Raw genomic sequence first — 13,469 nt, 5'->3', positions numbered from 1 at the left:
CAAACATGTTATATATTTACTTTTTATATATTTTATAATTATATATTATATTTTCTTATATTTAATTATGGTATATATTCATATTATGTTAATAATATGTTAACATATTCACATTATGTTATACATATAATGTTAATGAGAACTAAGTGGAACTCATCACTACAGTTAAGCATTTTACTTCTTGGTTGCTAAGAACTCATGTGAAATATTGATAAGAAGTGGCTTTCAACATGGTTAAGGAAAACAAGCAAGTATTGTCTGAATTAGAAAAATGAAACTCATGTTGTAGAGCAGTGGAGTTTTTGTATCCTTGGGTTATTCTTATATTACTCTCTTTTGAGGAAGAGCAAATCTTAGAGTATATGGATTTGTAAATCAATACAAAATGCATATTGAATATCTTAAATCTGAAGCATCATAAAATCCTTACTCCCAGTTAACAATCCAGTTAGTTTGCTTCCTCTGAAAGCATTTTAGACATATTTTTACTCGTTTATCTGACCCAGATGCACCCAACCCATCAATATCTTGGCTAATACCACCTAGACTGAGCTTTTCAAAGAGGCATTTATTTTCAAAAATAGGTTGTATTCTTCTATGAAATTTATCAGCTCCAATTTAGGAAAGACTGTAGTCACTGAGAGCACTGAGAGATTGAAAGCAGCCCTAAGACTTTCTACCATCCATGCCTTACGTTTCTTTCACAACTCTTACCTTCACACCAAATGAATAAACAAACAAACAAACAAACAAACAAACAAGTTTATTCAGTCATCTCCTCCTAGTGTTGACTCAGGGAAGAGTTTGTTATAATATATATTCTTCCAGGGGCACCTGGGTGGCTCAGTCAGTTGAGTGGCCGACTTTGGCTCAGGTCATGATCTCACTGCTCGCGAGTTCAAGCCCTTCGTAGGGCTCTGTGCTGAAAGCTCAGAGGGAGTCTGGAGCCTGCTTCAGACTCTGTCTCTGTCTCTTTGCCCCACCCCTGCTTGTGCTCTGTCTGTCTCTCTCCCTTTCTCTCTCTATCTCTCTCTCCAATATAAAATAAAAACATAAAAAAAGAATATCTATTCTTCCAGCACGGCTACCTTACAGAATTCGTTATATGGTTGCATTCGTTATATGGTCCCTGAGGCCGAAAAGAGTAGGATGTGGTTAGTACCACCATTTATCTCACAAATTAGATCCTAATTCAAATGTAGAACATTCTACTTCCTATAATCCTATTTGAAAAAAAATTTGACCAAATACTAAAAAAGCATTTTCCTTGACCTTGAGTCTTTGCAAGCGATATTTAGATTTAAAAATTCCTGAGTACATATTCAAACATTCATACACATTCATATATGGATATTTTGTGGCATTTGACTAATTGCTACTTGCTTTTATATATATATATATGTGTATATATTATGACTATGTATATTAATGGCTTTAAAAATAAATGTTAAATGATAAAATTCATAACATATGCAGAGAATATATGCTTATGCATATATGAATAAGTAATAAACACCCATGTATCAGTTTATCTACCATCCAGCCTAAAAGATATAGAATAAAACATAAATATGACTTTTAAAATTTATTGCTAACCACTTTCATACATTTTTTAATTTATCATTTCCTTCCTTTATGTTTTTACACTTTTTACTTTAAAAAAATTATTTATTTTTTTTTGAGAGAGAGAGAGAGAGAGAGGAAGAAGGAGAGGGGTAGTGGGAGAGGGAGAAAGAGAATCCTAAGCAGGTTCCGTGCCCAGCACAGAGCCCAACTTGAGGCTGCTTCGGATTCTGTGTCTTTGGATTCTGTGTCTCTTCTCTCTCTGCGCCTCCTCTACTTGGGCTCTGTCTCTCTCTTTCTCAAAAATAAACATTAAAAAACAAAAGAATGTGTGACTATTCTTAGTCTTTCACTCTGTCATACTTCTGAATTAGTTTATCAAGATACACACACACACACACATAAAATAACTGTGTCGGATTTTGACTGAAATTGCACTGAAATTTTAAGTAAGTTTAGCAGGAATTTACTCCTTTTGATTTTGGGTCTTCCAACCCATAAACATAGTATATAGATTTATTTAGCATTCTAGATATCTTAAGCTGTTTTTAATTAATTTTCTCAAAAATGTCTTGTACATCATTTTTAGATTTATTCCAATTTACTTATTAGTCTTTTTTGAAGATATTATTATTATTGAAAACTTTAGTTTCAATCATATTTTCTAACAGTTTGTGGTGGCATTCAGAAAACTGCCTTTGTATATTGATTTTAGATTCAGAAATCTTACTCAGCTCCAGAACTAATTCTAATAATCTGTACATTTTGGGGGGCTTTAATTTATTGATGATCACTTCATTAGAAAATAATGAGAATATTTTTTCCTTCTAATCATTATACCTTTTATTTCTTTTTCACTAGCTACATTTTGTATATTGGTTTAATGCAGAAAACAATTAGGCTTATTGAAAATAGATATCTAAATGGTAAGTGGAAATCTATAGAACATGAAAGAAATATAATTCAGGATCTAACTAAAACAACTATCACAAAGATATTTTACAAGCCTGAAAAAATATTTTGTAAAACATTTAGATGAAATCACAATTCTGGTTATTTTTCCTTTCTTTTTCTTCTTATTTCTAAAGAATTCTCTCCACCTTAGAGACAGATAAACTTCTCGCAAGCCATCAACCTGTAGATACCTGAACACCTCACTTCTCTTGATATCTCATTTAGAGATGCCATTTTTTTCCATTTCTTTCTCAACACGTTCACTTCAACTAAACCTTAACATCTGATTATACAACCAAAGTAAAGCAGTAGGAAGTGATATTCACAAAAGAGCCTCATTTAACTTCTCAATACAGTGCCTTCGACCAGAACAACATGCACTGGGAAGAGGTAGAAATGGCAAACAAAGGACAGGAAATAGAACCACAGTCCTGGGACAACCCCAGAAAGGGAAGGAATCATGCAAACCCACCCTTAGGTTAACTGGTATGACCAGTGAAAAACGACCTTCCAAGTGCAGGTACAACATTTTATTGCCTCCCAGGGAAAATAAAAGAGATGCTTAGATATGCTCCCCCCAACACCATATTTATATCTGACAAAAAGGCTCGGGGGGCAAAACTATCATATCCTAAGTTAAAAAGAGGCACTCCTCAAAGGACACTGTGGGAAAGCATGGAAGCTCTACTGTAATTGATAACCTGGTTTTCTCATATTTTTGTCTTTGTGTTGGAGCAGCAAGAGCGCGTATCTCGAGTGCACTTTTGTGTAACTGCTTCAGACTAATTAGAACTGAAGGGATAAAATATTTTTTTTATTTCAGTTTATATGTGCTAAGGCACAGAATCAAAAGGTCCACCGTGCTGGGAGGAATTCTTTCCCTGGACATTCATTTGAAGTTCCTGTTCAGTGTGTGAATGGAGCAGCGAAGGGGGCGCAGGTAGCATTTGGCCTCAATGACATAACCGGCCATAAAAGCTCATCTCGTTCGTGTGCCCAAAGCTCAATGAAGCCGAGGCAAGCCTGTATTCGATCAGACACCAGTGCTAACGGAACGCCTCTCTAAGATTTTTAGAATAAAAATTAAGAACATTTTAACCTTTGCACGAATTTGGGATACAGGAGACGTGGGGAGATACAAAATTTATGAGCATTCATCGTTCAGGCTTCCACATTTTCTTCTTCATACAATGCCACTGTCAGAAACCCGATGTAGCTATACACTGGCAATTAGCTCTCTCCTTCATATTTAAACCTTCACTCAGGAGAAATCTGATGAGTTATTATGTGCTACAGTGAGAATGGGATATAATCTTTACCACGTTATCCACTCTCAGGAGTATTTACACGTTATTAAGAAAGATGACCATTCTTAAGCTAAAGAAATGGTTATCTCCTATTGCCACCCACAGGGACTGAACTATGCGAACGAGTGTCCCCTCACGGCTGACCTTAAGTAGAAGGTGAGCACAGGCCCCCCACCAACCCCATGCCATCCTGCAAAAGGTGGGGTCTAAAATCATGCGAACATGGGTCACCACAGCCTCTCAGGTGGCTGTCACCATCCTCTGTAGGCTCTGCAACTGTGGAGGTTTTTAAAGACTAGTTACTACAACGCGGTCACACTGCAAGAGTGAGTCGCAGGCGTTGGAGTGTGACACTGGCCCCTCTGGTGTGTGGCCATTCAGCTCCCGTCCGATGACTTTACCAAAAAAGTCTTTTAAAAAAATCCCAATTTCATTAAATACAGCCCTTCCAGAGACACTTCTACTGGAGGAAAAAGAGGGGCAAAAACCGTTTGCGTTGTGGATTTGTTGTGTCTCCTTATTAGATAGGCTTTTAAGCACAGGTGGGTCAAGTTACTCATCTTTGTATCTGCTGTTCAGCTTGGCCGGGCAGAGCATCTGCCGCAGACGTAATAAACTGGGTTTCAACAATGACAATGGTCCCAATGCCACAGCTCAGTATACAGAGCCCTCCCTGGTCTGGCCGCTGCCCGGTTCTCCTCCTCTTCTCCACACGGACCCAATGCTTCAGCCACTCCCAGCTCCCCGCGGGTGCCCTGCGTCGTACCCACTTTTCACAAGCTGCAGTCCTCTGCCCGAAATACGCTCTCCTCCTTCCGTGCCCTGAAAAATTCTATTCATTTTTCAAGCTTCAGTTTAAACGTCTCCTCTTGTGAGAAGCTGTCTTTTATCCTCTCCAACCCCAGAAGATCTGATTACGCCCTTTGGTGTTCCATCCCTGCGCGCATCCCAACTTCTATTATAGGCCTCAACCTCACTGGTTTACAATTGTTGATTTTCACATCCACCCCCTGGTCTGTTCCCCTGTCTTATCATCTGTTGCAAACCCTGGAGGACAGGGGCAAGAGCTTTTTCGTATTTGTATCTCAACACATGTCTGGCGGTCACTCATGTGTTCATCCAACTTGCTAGCAATTATGGAGTGCTGAGTATGTTTGAGTGATTACACCAGGCAGCTAGAGCGGGGAGAGGGCCTCCCCTGACCTCATAGAGGATGGTGTGTGAGGAGGCTGGAGAGAGGCAGCCAGCCAGGGGAACAGCAACAGCCCACGGGAGGCCACGCCAGCCACGGAATAGGTTTGGGGACTAAAAGTAATGGAAGCACAGTGAAGGGTTGAAGCAGAGGCTTAACGTGACAAGATTTACTCTACTGAAAGATTCTGATAAACACCACATTCAGGAGAGTGCTTATGTCCAGGGAAGAAAAGTGGGGAACACGTGGAGAAAGGTAAAATTCAATTGTGTCTGTTTTATACCCACCCCCCCCCCCACCTTCAAACTGGCTATTGGGTACACAAAGTTTTCTATATTATTATCTTTTTTTTTTTTTTTTTGGAGAGCTGCAATATTTAAAAAAAAGTGTAAAGCTTATTCAGGCAGAGTATAGACAAGGAGTAAAGAAGACATACTTAAAATAGGGTGAGAGTTCACTGCCTCTTTCAATAATTTGTGGAAAGATGAAATGGGCGTCCACTAGGAATGAGGTGGCCAGAAGCAGATACATCGAAGGTTTTTCAGAAGTCAGTTACTGTGCAGATGTTTCCTTGGATACATGAGGAGAGTGCTGAGGAGGGAGTCAAATGAAAGGTGATGGTGCCATTTACTAAGATGGGGGGAATGGTGGAGAGGAAAAGCTAAATCCAGGCTTAACAGCTAGTTTTGGAATACAAGTGTGCAAACGACCCAATCCCATTCCTGTTGCTCAAGTGCAGCGGGAAGCATCCCAACAAAAGAATCACATGGCTGTTTCCGTCACTGACTTCATTCCCCTGTTGAGTCCGTTGTTTCTGAGTTAAGCCCTTGTGCACTGAAGCGGGAACCTTGGGGATCTGCCATAATCAGATTCCTCTGAAGGATACACACCATTTCAAGGCTTGCAAACGGAGGGATTACCTGCTAATTTAACCATGAAACTGGATTTGTAGCTCTGCCCCAGATAAGGTGAGGATGCACAGACACACATAGATCAACTACTCTTCAGGGAACTAGAAAAATCGCGTCCAGGGTCACTTATTCCATGCTGTCTTGTCATCTTCTGAGGTCTAAAGAAAACCTTAAGTAGAGGCCAGTGTATACGACAAAGGCATTAGTTTCCTGCTGACGATGTATTTGTTCGCGGCATTAGTATTTCACAAGTGGTATATAAAGAGACACAGCAAATACATTCCATGTTAAGGATTTTCTTTCCAACTTCCACGCAGACCTCTCTTTGGAATAATCTAAGGCAGCATAAGTATTGACATAATGTTAGATAAATACAAGGCAATGAAATCTGTATACTTAAAAATCTATGAAACAGAACTATATAAATGTTACACTCTGACAGAAGTCTTGTTCTGAGGGTTTCCAACCTAATACAGATGACCAAACACGAGAGCCAAAAAAGCTGAAAAGGTCACTAAAGATCCCCACGGGAGATTCTCCCACTGAATTGGGAGGTAATGGAGAGAAAAACATGGAGTCAAATGCAGGGGAAGATTTCTTTTTCAGGAAAAGAGTGATAGAGACTATTCAATGAGCAGCGGAGCTATTCAAAATCCAAAGTCAGCATAGGGGAGTAGTGAAAACAGAATCTGAACTTCCTTTATTTTCATAAGTGAACCTTTTAAGTTCTTACCTCCATATTGTTCAGTAACTGAAAGACTCAGTGGAGACTGTCAAATAAAATTCTAGTGATAATCAGAAGGTTGTGATAGAGAATTGGAAAACATGTAAAGGTGCATGCTAGGATCTGTGAACTTTCTAGATATCAAATTCTTGTCAGATTATTTGCCACCTGGGAAAATTCACTTTGTTATGAGAGAGGGTAAGCATGAGATTGGCACTCTGGGATCTCACGGAAAATTTACAAAGACAGTTGGTTGTTCATTCCGTTTTTAAAAAAAAATTGTGGTGAGAATGCCTAACATGAGATCTACCCCCTTAAAGTTTTAAGTGCACAATACAGTAGTGTTAGCTAGAAGCGTAACATTGTGCAGTGGATCTCTAGAGCTTATTCAACTCGCATAACTGAAACTTTTCTAACCAGTGGACACTTCTAACCCCCTCATCTAGCTCCTGGCAACCACCATTCTACTTCCTGCCTCCATGAGTTTGACTATTTTGGATACCTAATATAGGAGGAATCATGCAATATTTGTCCTTCTGTGACTAGCTTATTTGACCTAGCATAAAGTCCTCAAGGTTCACCAATGTTGTTGCATATGGCAGGGTTTCCTTTTGTAGGCTAATAGTCCATCCTATGTGTAGATCAATTTTTCTTTATCCGCTCATCTGTTGACGAACATTTAAGTTGTTTCTACACCTTGGCTGTTGTGAACAATTCTGCAATGAACATGGGAATGCAAATGCCTCTTTGGGATTCTAATTTCACTTCTTTTGGATACTCAGAAGTGAGATTGTTGGATCATATGGTACTTCTATTTTTAATTTTTTGAGGAACTCCATACTGTTTTCTATAGCAGCTGTCCATTTCACATTCTCACCAACAGTATGCAAGGGTTCCAATTTTACTACATTCTCTCCAACACTTGTTATCTTTTTTTTTAATAGTAGGCATCCTAACAGGTATGAGGTGATATGTCTTTATGGTTTTGGTTTGTATTTTTCTGATGATTAGTGCTGTTGAACATCTTTTTGTGTACCTGTTGGCCATCTGTATGTCTTCTTTGAAGAAATGCCAATGAAGACCTTCACCCATATTTTACATTGAGCTATTACTCTGCTACTGAGTTGTGGGAATTCCTTATATATTTTGGATATTAACCCCTTATCAGGTATAGAACTTGTAAATATTGTCTCCCATTCTGTAGGTTGTCTTTTCATATCACTGGTGGTTTCAATTGCTGCACAGAAGCTTTTTAGTCTGATGTGCAGTTGACCCTTGAACAGCAGTGTGGGGGTTGAGGGGCACCTAACCCCTGTCCAGTTGAGAATCCATGTATAAATTTTGACTCCCCAAGAGATTAACTTCTAATAGGCAACCGTTGACTAGAAGCCTTACCAATAACATAAAGAATTAATACATATTTTGTATGTTATGTATATATTATATACTGTATTCTTATAATAAAATTAGCCAGAGAAAAGAAAATGTTAATAATATCATAAGATAAATACATTTACAGTACCATACTGTAAAGAATCTGTGTATAAATGGCCCCACACAGTTCAAGTTCAAACTCATGTTGTTCAGAGTCAACTGTAGTCCCAATTGTTTATTTTGCTCTGTGCCTTTGCTTTTGGTGTCAAATCTGCAAGATCATTATCAAGCCCAATGTCATGAAGCTTTTCCCTTATGTTTTCTTCTAGGAGTTTTACAGTTTCAGACCTTATGTTAAAGTCTTTGATCTCCTGACTTTTGTGTATGGCGTAAGCTAAAGGTCCAATTTCATTTTTTTTGCTTGTGGATATCCACTTTTTCCAATGCTGCTTGTTGAAAAGACTATTCTTTCCTCATTGTGTATTCTCAGTACCCTTGTTGAACATCAATTGACTGTATATATGTGCATTTATTTCTGGCTTTCTATTCTGTTCCATTGGCTACAGTCTATCTTTATGTGAGTACCATTACTTTGTAATATATATATTTTTAATTTTTTTAAATGTTTGTATTTATTTTTAAGACAGAGACAGAGCATGAGACGGGGAGGGGCAGAGAGAGAGGGAGACACAGAATCCGAAGCAGGCTCCAGGCTCTGAGCTGTCAGCACAGAGCCCGACACGGGGTTTGAACTCACAGACCATGAGATTATGACCTGAGCCAAAGTTGGACGCTTAGCTGACTGAGCCACCCAGGTGCCCCGTATTATGTTTTGAAACCAGGAAGTGTGATACCGTCATCTTTGTTTTACTTTCTCAAGATTGTTTGACTATTCAGAGTCCTTTGTAGTTTCATATGAATTTTAACATTTTTTTCTATTTCTGTAAAAAATGCAATTGGCTGGGGCGACTGGGTGGCTCAGTTGGTGAAGTGACTGACTTCAGCTCAGGTTCAGGATCTCATGGTCTGTGAGTTTGAGCCCTGTGTTGGGCTCTGTGCTGACAGCTCGGAGGCGGGATCCTGCTTCAGATTCTGTGTCTCCCTCTCTCTCTGCCCCTCCCTCACTCATGCTCTGTCTGTCTCTTTCTCAAAAATAAATAAACATTAAAAAAAATCATAAAAAAATGCAATTGGCATTTTTCTCTACCATTGGTAGAGATGGCATTAAGTTTGTAGATTGCTTTAGTTGTATGGACGTTTTATTGTATTTATTTTTCAATGGATATTTTTATTATTTATTTAACAGATCACCAATGTTGTCTCCCTATCCCTCTACAATTAAAATTTCATCTTTTTTCCATGATGAGTAGTAAAACAAGGACAAAGTTAATCAGAATAAGCTACTTCAAAAAGAGAAGCTAACATAGCGCAGTTTCTTCTAAAAGGCAAAATAGAAGTATATGCCCTCTAGGATACATAATCACCAAGTGATTATAAGTTACTAAGGAATTCAAATGGCATCTTGAAGGATGTAGGCAAATCCAGGGTGCAGTAAAGAGGAGCTGAGATGCTGTGCAACTGCTTAAGGGCTCCTGGCACTGCATCTCTTGGCTACTAGCTGAATCTTGACACAAGGGAAGATTTAGTCAATGCCAAGTGGAGATGTGGCAAGTGCTACACAAGAGATGTGTTGACTTAGGCGCTGTGCACAGGAACCAAAAGGCAGGAAAGTATTAAACACTTCTGAGAGCATCCACCCCAGGAAGGACTTTGCCTTCCAGGAGCTCTAAACTGGCACCACCCCCAGTGCTCACATGGCTGACTTTATCCTCTGTGTTCCATTTGGCCCAGTAAGGGGCAGTGTCTCCACCTCCTACGATGGTGATGCATCTCCTGGAAGTGGCTTTCACCACCTCATCTATGAAGGCTTTGGTTCCTTGGCCAAAAGCTTCCCATTCAAATATGCCCACAGGTCCACTCCACACAATCTGCTTAGCCTGAACAACTGCCTCAGCATACTTCTTGCTCCTCTCAGGACCAAGGTCCAAGCCCATCCCACCCGTAGGTGTGCCAGAGGCTACAGTGGCTGGGCCAGTCTTGGCATTCTCATCAAACTTCTCAGCAGTGACGAAGTCAACAGGCAAGGTGATTTTCACACTGTTCTTCTCAGCTTTAGAGATGAGGACTTTGCTGATCTTGCCTCCCTCTTCATCAACAGAGAAGTGCCAATCTCCATGTTGTTGAGCACCTTAAGGAAAGTAAAAGCCATTCCACCACCAATAATCATCTCATTGACTTTGTCCAGTATATTGCTGATCATGTGGATACTGTCTGCAACTTTAGCTCTTCCCAGGAGGACCAGGAAGGATCAGTCTGTGCTCTCCAAGGCCTTGCAAAGTGGCTCAGCTCCTTCTTCCTCAAGAAATGTCTGGCCTTCTGTGGCATGTTGCTCCCACCATGTTGCTGTGGGCTCAGCGAGTCGTGCCAAAGCATCGTTGACATAGACGTCCTAGCTTGGAAAGTGAAGCTTTGAAGACTTCTATTTTGGCTGGCTCAGCTTTAACCTTATTCCCAGAAGCATCTTTTCCCTTCCCTTCTTTCTCCACATGGAGGTGGAGGTTCTCCAGCAGGATGACAGACCCAGCAGCTGGGTCAGCACAAGCTTCCTCCACTTCTGGGCCTGCATAGTCCCTCAAGAACAAAACATCTTTGCCCAGCAGAGATCTGAGTCCTGTAACGTCTGGCTCCAAAGAGTACTTGTCAGGCATGGGGACACCATCATGCCAGCCCAGATGGCTCATAAGAACAACTGACTTAGCTCCATTGTCCAAGCAGAATTGGATGCTTGGGATGGCAGCCTTGATTCGCTGGTTAGTTCTTATCTGGTTCCTCATAGGGACGTTAAAGTCCACCCTCATGACTATCTACTTCCCCTTCACATCCAGCTCGTCCAGAGTCAGCCTGGTAGAAAGCAACATCTTGGCAATACAGTGGCAATGACGCTGAGAGAGCTTAAGGGGTGGAGAAGAATGTGTCTGACATGCCCTCGAGATACACGCGGAATGCAGAGTGTCCTGGGCCACTAGTATGGACATTTAAAAAACATGAAGTCTTCCGATCCATGAACACATGGTGTCTTTCCATTTATTTGTGTCTTCTTCAGTTTCTCTCACCAGTGTTTTATAGATTTTAGTATACAAGTCTTTCACCTCTTCGGCTAAATTTATTGTTAAACTTATTTTTTTCTTTCCAATGCTAATATACATAGATAAATAAATAAACATGAATATATATGTAAATAATAATAACAATATATAAATATAAATAGCAGAGGTTTTCCTCCCTCTGGTTATCTTTTCAGATAATTTGGTATTAGTGTCTAGAAACTTTACTTATATGTGTATGTCAACTTTATATTCTGCAACTTTACTCAATTCATTTATTCTAACACTTTTGTGTGTGTGTGTGTGTGTGTGTGTGTGTGTGTGTGATCCTTAAGGTTTTCAACATATAAAATTATGTCATCTGCAAACAGAGATAATTTTATTTCTGTCTTTCCCATTTGGATGCTTTTTATTACTTTTTCTTGCCAAACAGCCCTGGATAGGATATGTGGTGAATCACATTAACTGATTTTCATATACTGAAGCATCCTTCCATCTGAGGGATAAACTCCATTTGGCAATGGTTTATGCTTCTTTTCATGTGTTTGTTGGCTAGTATTGTGTTAATCAGGAATAATTTTCTGTATTTTTCTTTTCTAGTAATGTCTTTGTTTTGGCTTTGATATCATGGTAATGCTGGACTTACAGAATAAGTTTGGAAGTATTCCCTCCTTTGTCCATATTTTGGAAGAGATTGAGAAGGATTAGTGTTAATTCTAAAATCTTTAGTAGCGTTCACCCATGGAGATATATGATCTTTTTCTGTGCTGTGAGTTTTTTTTTTTTTTTTTGATTACTGAATCAATTTTCTTTTTTTGTGGTTGTTAATTGTTTTAAACATTTATTCATTTTTTGAGAGACAGAGAGAGACAGTGTGAGTGGGGGAAGGACAGAGAGAGAGGGAGACACAGAACCCAAAGCAGGCTCCAGGCTCTGAGCTGTCAGCACAGAGCCCAACACGGGACTCAAACTCATGAACCATGAGATCATGACCTGAGCCGAAGTTGGGCACTTAACCGATTGAGCCACCCAGGCACCCCAGTGATTCAATTTTCTTACTAATTATAGATATGTTCAGATTTTCTATTCCTTCATGATTTAGCCTTGGTAGGGTTCATGTTTCTACGAATTTATCCATTTCTTCTATGTTATCCAATTTCTTGGCATATAATTGTTCACAGTAATTTCTTATGATCCTGTTTATTTCTGTGACATCAATTTTAATATTTCCTTCATTTCTGATTTTATTTATTTGAATCATTTCTCTATTTTTTCTAGTTAGTCTAAAGTTTGTCATTTTTTCTACTCTTTTTCAAAAATCACTTCTTAGCTATGTTGATATCTCTATTGTTTCTCTGGTCTCAATTTTATTTCTGCTCTAATCTTTATTATACCCTTCCTTCTGATAACTTTGAGTTTAGCTTGTGATTTTCCTAGTCCCTTAAGATGTAAAGTTAGTTTATTTGAGATCTTTTTTAATGTAGGTGCTTAGAATTATAAACTTCCCTCTTACTATTGCTTTTGCTACATCCAATAGTTTTGGTATGTTGTGTCTTTGTTTTCATTTGCCTCAAGATATTGTGCAATTTCCCTTTGATCTTTTTGTTTGGCCCATTAGTTGTCTGAGAGTGTGTTTTTTAAAGTCCACATATCGGTGAATTTTCCAGTTTTCCTTCTTACTATTAATTTCTAGTTTCATCCTACAGTGGTTGGAAAATATGTTCAATATGATTTCAGTCTTTTAAAATACATTAAGACTTCTTTTGTGGCCCAATATACGATCTATCCTGGAGAATGTTCCATGTACAATTTTCTTAAGAAGACTGTGTGTTCTGCTGCTGTTGGGTAGGGTATTCTGTATATGTCTGTTAGGTTCATTTGGTGTACGGTGTTATTTAAGTATACTATTTCTTTATTGATTTTCTGTCTGGATGCTACTTCCATTATTGAATGTGGAGTATTGAAGTCTCTACTATTATTGAACTGCTGTCTATTTCTCCTTAAATTTGTCAATGTTTGTTTTATCTGATGTTAGGCGCAGATTTTTTTTTTTAATACTGGTTATATCTTCCTACTGTGTTGACTCTTTTATCATGATATAATGTCCTTTGTGTCTTGTGACAGTTTTGACTTATAGTGTAGTTTGTCTGATATAAATATAGCTGTCCCTGTTCTCTTTTGGTTACCAATTATATGGAATATATTTTTCCATCCCTTTACGTGTATCCTTAAATCTAAAATGAGTTTCTTGTAGATAGCAGGTAGCTGGATTTTTTAAAT

At 38.9% G+C, this 13,469-nt stretch overlaps 1 protein-coding gene and 1 pseudogene across 4 annotated transcripts in view; both read right to left on the bottom strand.

The window, feature by feature from the left end:
* The window catches only part of PLXDC2 (plexin domain containing 2), a 455,171-nt gene that overhangs the window by 144,588 nt on the left and 297,114 nt on the right, over positions 1 to 13,469 (bottom strand). The gene's annotated exons all lie outside the window — the stretch shown is intronic.
* LOC115517929 lies at positions 9,735 to 11,231 on the bottom strand (annotated as a pseudogene).

Source organism: Lynx canadensis, chromosome B4 (assembly GCF_007474595.2).
Source record: "Lynx canadensis isolate LIC74 chromosome B4, mLynCan4.pri.v2, whole genome shotgun sequence".
Lineage (NCBI taxonomy): Eukaryota > Metazoa > Chordata > Mammalia > Carnivora > Felidae > Lynx > Lynx canadensis.
This window is presented reverse-complemented; position numbering and strand designations above follow the sequence as displayed.